Source organism: Macaca fascicularis, chromosome 8 (genome assembly GCF_037993035.2).
Source record: "Macaca fascicularis isolate 582-1 chromosome 8, T2T-MFA8v1.1".
Taxonomy (NCBI): domain Eukaryota; kingdom Metazoa; phylum Chordata; class Mammalia; order Primates; family Cercopithecidae; genus Macaca; species Macaca fascicularis.
In genome coordinates, this window is record NC_088382.1 from 44,925,784 (window position 1) to 44,932,500 (window position 6,717).

At 41.5% G+C, this 6,717-nt stretch overlaps 1 non-coding gene across 1 annotated transcript; it reads left to right on the plus strand.

The window, feature by feature from the left end:
• The first annotated feature begins 769 nt into the window (after nt 1-769).
• LOC123575399 (small nucleolar RNA SNORD65) lies at nt 770-842 on the plus strand. The gene has a single exon (XR_006700690.1). It is a non-coding gene; the product is annotated as a small nucleolar RNA SNORD65 (small nucleolar RNA).
• The last annotated feature ends 5,875 nt before the right edge of the window (nt 843-6,717 follow it).

Genomic DNA, 6,717 nt, shown 5'->3' on the forward strand with positions numbered 1-6,717 from the left:
GTTTCACTGTGTTCGCCAGGATGGTCTCGATCTCCTGACCTCGTGATCCGCCGGTCTCGGCCTCCCGAAGTGCTGGGATTACAGGTTTGAGCCACCGCGCCCGGCCTGTTCTTAATAGTCAAATCCTGAGTATTGATAGGAGGCTGGAATAAACAAACTGTGGTTTATAAAATTACCCTTCATTAAAAAAGAATGAGCTACTGATACATGAAGCAGCATGAATGCCTCTCAAAACTCTTATGCTAACTGAAAGGAACCTCGCACACAAGCGTGCATGCTCTTATGCTAACTGAAAGGAACCTCCACCTATGGGAAATTCTACAACAGGCAAATCTAATCTGCAATGGAAAAAATCAAAATAGTCGTTAATGTCTGAAAAGGTAAAGTTAAGAGTTGACTTGGGACAGCCAGCTGCAGTGGTGTGCACCAGAGTCCCAGCTACTTGGGAGGCTGAGGCGGGAGGATTGTGTGAGCCCAGGAGTTTGAGGCTGCAGTGTGCTATGGTCACACCACTACATTTCGGCTTGGGCAATAGAGCAAGACCCTGTCTCTGAAAAACAAACAAACAAACAAATAATTGACTAGGGAAAGCATAAAGAAAATTTCTGAAGTGATGGTGATGTTTTACCATTTGATATGGGTTTGCGTCACATAAAAGAATGCATTTTTCAAAATGTACACTTAAGATTTGAACATTTCATTGTAGCTAAAGTTTACATTAAATGAAATATATATATACATATACATATATGCGTGTGTGTGTGTGTGTGTGTGATGAAATCACCCCAAATAGCTGGAATTACCAGCAGATTGTATAGTGGTGAACCTACAATTTTATGAAGAAAAAGAAATATACTTAAAAATAAATATTGAACTCAATAATATGCATGTTTACATATGTGCTGATGTCTTATCTTACTTTGAAATGAATGGATAATGGAAAAATGCATATTGAAACACATGTAGCAGACTGCTTATGGTGAAATTTTGGCAGTAGGTCTGTGAGTTTTCATTGTAAAATTCTTTTAACTTTTCTACATACTTACAATTTTTCATAAGATATTGAGAAAAACCTTGAAAACGAAAATACAAGAAAATGGGACTTTGAGGCAATATAAATTTTCTTAGGACAAAAATGCACAGAAGATACATTTTACCACATTGACACAAAGAAACACTGGTCAGCAAAAGACATCATGAAGAAAGGGAAGAGTGAAAATAACAAGCACCTGTAATTCCAGTACCTTGGGAGGCTGAGGCGGGCAGATCACCTGTGGTCAGGAGTTCAAGACCAGCCTGGCCAACATGGCAAAACACTGTCTCTACTAAAAGTACAAAAATTAGCCAGGCGTGGTGATGCACACCTGTAATCCTAGCTCTCAGGAGGCTGAAGCAGGAGAATCGCTGAAACCCAGGAGGCGGAGGTTGAAGTGAGCCAACATCGCACCACTGCACTCCAGCCTGGGCGACAGAGCAAGACCCTGTCTCTAAATAAATAAATAAATAAATAAATAAATAAATAAATAAATCTGAATGATCCACATGGGTCCAATGATACCATCACGTGTCCTTGTAAGAGGGAGTCAAGGGAAACAGAACTACTGAAGAGGAGAAGGCGCTGTGATGATGCCAGCAGGTACTGGATGATCACTGTCAAGGAATCCAGGCAGCATTAACAGCCAAAGGGAACCTACGGTCCTCTCAGAGCATCCAAAAGGGTCATTCCTGCCAACACCTTGCCTTTCACACAGGAAAACTGCTGTCCCGACTTCTGACTTCCAGAAGCTTAAGAGAATACATTTGCATTGCTTTCACCCACTAAGTTTGTGGTAATTTGTCACAGCAGCAATAGGAATCTGACACAGGGAAGAAGTGGCTCTGAAAGGTTCTGCGTTGCTGCCAGGGGTATATATTGGTTTAACCATTTTAGAAAATAGTTTGTAATTATCTGAATAAACTGAAGATGTGTGTACCCTATACTCAGCCATCCCATGCTAAGACAGATACCCCAAAGAAATTATTGCATGTATGCACCAGGAAACAGGCAAAACAATGTTCATAGCATCATTACCACAACAGCAAACAAAGAAACTACCTCAATTTCATAAGCAGGCAAATTTATATATAAACTGTGGTGAAATCCTATAACGGAATATTTTACAGCACGGAAAATTAGTGAAATACAGCATTAGTACTGATGACTCTCAAAAACATAACTATAAGAGGAAAAGCAGGTTTGGGAAAAATGCACACTTAATTAAAATACATTTTTATATATACATATATATTATCAAAACAGGCAAAATTTTAAAATATATTACTTAGAGATATATAGAGAGAAAGTATAACAAAAGAAATAATAAGGGCGGAGCACTGTGGCTCATACCTGTAATCCCAGCACTTTGGGAGGCCGAGGCGGGCAGATCACTTAAGGCCAGGAGTTCAAGACCAGCCTGGCCAACATGGTGAAACCCTGTCTCTACTAAAAACACAAAAGTTAGCTGGGTGTGGTGTTGCACACCCATAATCCCTATTTGGGAGGCTGAGGCAGGAGAAGCACTTGAACCCAGGAGGCAGAGGCTGCAGTGAGCCGAGATTGCACCACTGTACTACAGCCTGGATGACAGAGTGAGACTCCACCTCAAAAAAAAAAAAAAGAAGAAGAAACAGTAATTATAAAATTTAAAAGTAGTAGCCCTCTGAGGAGGGAAAAACAAAGAAGTGACAATCATGTCCTATTTTCCACACTCAGGTGCTCTTTTTCTCTTTTTATCCCTTAAATTGCCAACTCCATTTAAAAAAAAAAAAAATAAGAAGAACTCTTCAAAATTCATCTCCTTTCTTTCCCAACTCCTCTTGAAACATGTTAAGATAATTTAGTGCATTCTTAAGATTCTGTTTCTTTTCTTCTTACATTACACAATTGCAGAAAATTTATTTATCCTATTCACTTGTTTCAAATATATATATTTTTTCCCACTTTTCTCCCCCTTAAGATTTTTCTGTTTCTTTATTGTTTTGTCTAGATCTTTTCTCAATATTTTCTTCAGACAAAATAAGGGATTATATACTCCATGAATTCTTGTCCATACACAAACATCTTATTCCCTGTAGGTGAATCATGTCTCCGCTAGGTGTAGAATTCTTGCTTGGAAGTCCTTTATTTCAATGGTCTACACAAGTTCTTCTCCTGTCTTCTTTTGTTTTTTGTTTCTTTGTTTTGTTTTTGTTTTATTCTGTTTTGTTTTTGGAGACAGAGTCTCGCTCTGTCACCCAGGCTGGAGTGCAATCTTGGCTCATGGCAACCTCCACCTCCCAGTTCAAGTGATTCTCCTGCCTCAGAATCCCGAGTAGCTGGGATTTCAGAAGCCCGCCTGGCTAATTTTTGTATTTTTGGTAGAGACAGGGTTTCGCCATGTTGGTAAGGCTGGTCTTGAACTCCCAAACCTCAAGTGATCCACCCACCTCGGCCTCTCTACTAAAAATACAAAAAAAAATTAGCCAGATTTGGTGGCATACACCTGTAATTGCGTCTACTTGGGCCACAGAGGCATGAGAATCGCTTGAACCTGGGAGAAGGAGATCACGGTGACCCGAGATCGCGTCACTGCACTCCAGCCTGGGTGACAGAGTGACTCTATCTCAAAAAAATAAAAATTGGTCAAAGGATATGAATAGGCAATATGGAAAAAAGCAAGTCCAAATGACCAGTAAGCATATTTAAAAGGTGGTCAAATTCACTAGTAGTTAGGGAAGTATAAGTTTAAATAACAAGATTTTATGTTATACCCATCAAACTATAAAAAACTCATAAAGCGCTGTAACACCTATTGCCAGTAGGGATGTAGGGGAAAGGGTGCTTTCATATCTTGTTCCTTGAAGTGTGAAGTGTTACAGCTTTATGGAAGGTGATCTGACGATGTAAAAGTTTGTTTTTTTTTATTATTTTAAAGTTTTAAATACATATTCTGGCTGGGCGCGGTGGCTCACCCCTGTAATTCCAGCACTGTGGGAGACTGAGTTAGGCAGATAACCTGAGGTCAGGCATCGGAGACCAGCCTAGCCAACATGGCAAAACCCCTCCTCTACTAAAACTACAAAAATTAGCCAGGTGTGATGGCAGGCGCCTGTAGTCCCAGCTACTCTGGAAGCTGAGGCAGGAGAATCGTTTGAATCCAGGAGGTGGAGGTTGCAGTGAGCGGAGATTGTACCATTGCACTCCAGCCTGGGCGACAGAGCAAGACTCCATCTGAAAAAATAATAATAATAATAATAAATAAAATAAAATAAAATACATATCCCTTCAACCCAGCAATTCTGCTCATGAGAATGGGTCCCACAGAAACACAATCACCAATGTGAAAGGCATCAGCAAGAACGGTTACTGCAGCATGTTCATACTGGAGAAAACCCCGGAAACGAAGTGACTGCCCTTCCACCAGGGGGCGCTGCAGTCAGTCAGGGTGCAGACTCACCAGGAAATACTATGCGGCCACTTTAAAAAGTGTAAAAGGTGACACCAGTGTTTCTCAGCCTTTTTCTATTATCACCTTCCAAGAGCCTCCTTAGACATTTTCCCCCTGATTCCTCCCCCATGGAATTTTAATACCACAAACATACAGAAACATACAGCATATCTATTTAGGTACTGTATGTGTCTCTGTGATTTATACATTTTTTAAAAAGTACATTTTTTTCATACATCCTCTGAGAAGCAATTTTCACCCTCTCTGGGCACGCTGTCACTCCCATTGGGAATGCGTGAACTACATCCATTGATTTGGAAAGATTTTTGCAGGATATTTTTAAGTGAGAAAAGCAACATGCAGAAAAGTGTATATGATTCCAATTGTAAAATTAATCAGAAAAGCTTCTATGAGTATTTGCGTGTGTGTGTGTGTGTGTGTGTGTGTACGTGAGATTAAATGAATAGGAAAAAAATATGGAAGAATACATTACAGGTTGTTAATATAAGATTACCTTGGGAGGACAAGTGCGGCAGTTCATGCCTGTAATCCCAGCACTTTGGGAGGTTGAGGCAGGTGGATCACCTAGGGTCAGGAGTTTGAGACCAGCCTGGCCAACAAAGCAAAATCCCATCTCTACTAAAAATAAGAAAATTAGCTGGGAGTGGTGGCACGTGCCTGTAATCACAACTACTTGGGAGACTGAAGCAGGAGAATCACTTGAACTCAGGAGGCAGATGTTGCAGTGAGCCGAGATTGTGCCACCGCACTCCAGCCTGGGTGATAGAGTGAGACCCTGTCTCAAAAAAAAAAAAAAAAAAAAGGATTACATGGGGTTGGGGAGACCTGATGTAATTGGGGACATGGGGTGGGGGGGACAGAAAAGGGAGATAAGCAAAAGAAAAGGGAGAAAGGGAGTGTACAAGTAATCTCATGTACACACACACACGAAATAAAAAGTACAGTATAATCAAATTTATATCAATTATACATGCAGAAAAGGTTTGTTTTATTCTTCAGAGAGCTGTCCCAAGGCTCTTGCCCAGTGAGAATGAGAAGGAAGAGAGTGGTCTCAGCCTACTCAGAAGTAGGGAGCGAGCAGCACCCGTGCCTCCCGCAGGACAGGCTGCTAATGCCCACGCTGTAGCTGTGCACCTCCCCCAGCTCTGTCCACCCTTTTTCCAATGGAAAGAAAACAAGAACATACTCTTCTGATATTTTTGACTCTTCCAATTTTTTGTAATGTAGCAGATTCAGTTGTGGACATGAAAACTCTCATGTAAGAGGGACTTTCCTTGGTTCAAGGAGAAAGGGGAGCAAATTATATGAACACTTCCAAGATCACCCTTCTTCCCAAAACTGGATGTTCTGTTGGCCTAGAGTTCTTAGTTCCAGAGGGAGGAACGCTTCCACCAGGAGAAACAACAATAATTCCACTGAGCTGGAAGTTAACATGCCACCCAGCCACTTTGGACATCCCATGTCTCTGAGTCAATAGGCAAAGGGAGTTACGGTGTTAGCCGGGGTGATTGATTTAGAGCACCAAAGGGAAATTGGCCTACTACTCCACAATGGAGGTAAGGAAGAGCATGTCTGGAATACAGGAGATCCCTTAGGGTATCTCTTAGTATTTCCATACCCCGTGATTAAGGTCAGTGGGAAACTACAACAACCCAATCTAGACAAATTGGCCTAGATTGGCCAAACCCAAATGGCCCAGACTCTTCAGGACTGAAAGTTTGGGTCACCCTATCAGGTAAAGAATCACAACCAGCTAAGGTGCTTGATGAAGGCAAAAGGAATACAGAATGGGTAGTAGAAGAAAGTGCTATAAATACCAGCTACAACCACGTGGTCAGTTACAGAAATAAACACTGTAATTGTCCTATTTTCTCAATATTTTGTTAAGAATATGTTTATTGGCCGGGCACAGTGGCTCACGCCTGTAATCCCAACACTTTGGGAGGCCTAGGAGGGTGGATCACCTGAGGTCAGGAGTTCGTGACCAGCCTGGCCAACGTGGTGAAACCCCATCTCTACTAAAAATACAAAAAGTAGCCAGGCGTGGTGGCGGGCACCTGTAATCCCAGCTACTAGGGAGGCTGAGGCAGGAGAATCACGTGAACCCAGGAGGTGGAAGTTGCAGTGAGCTGAGATTTTGCCACTACACACAGCCTGGGTGACAGAGCAAGACTCCATCTCAAAAAAAAAAAAAAAAAAAAAGAATGTGTTTGTGTGCATAGGTACATGT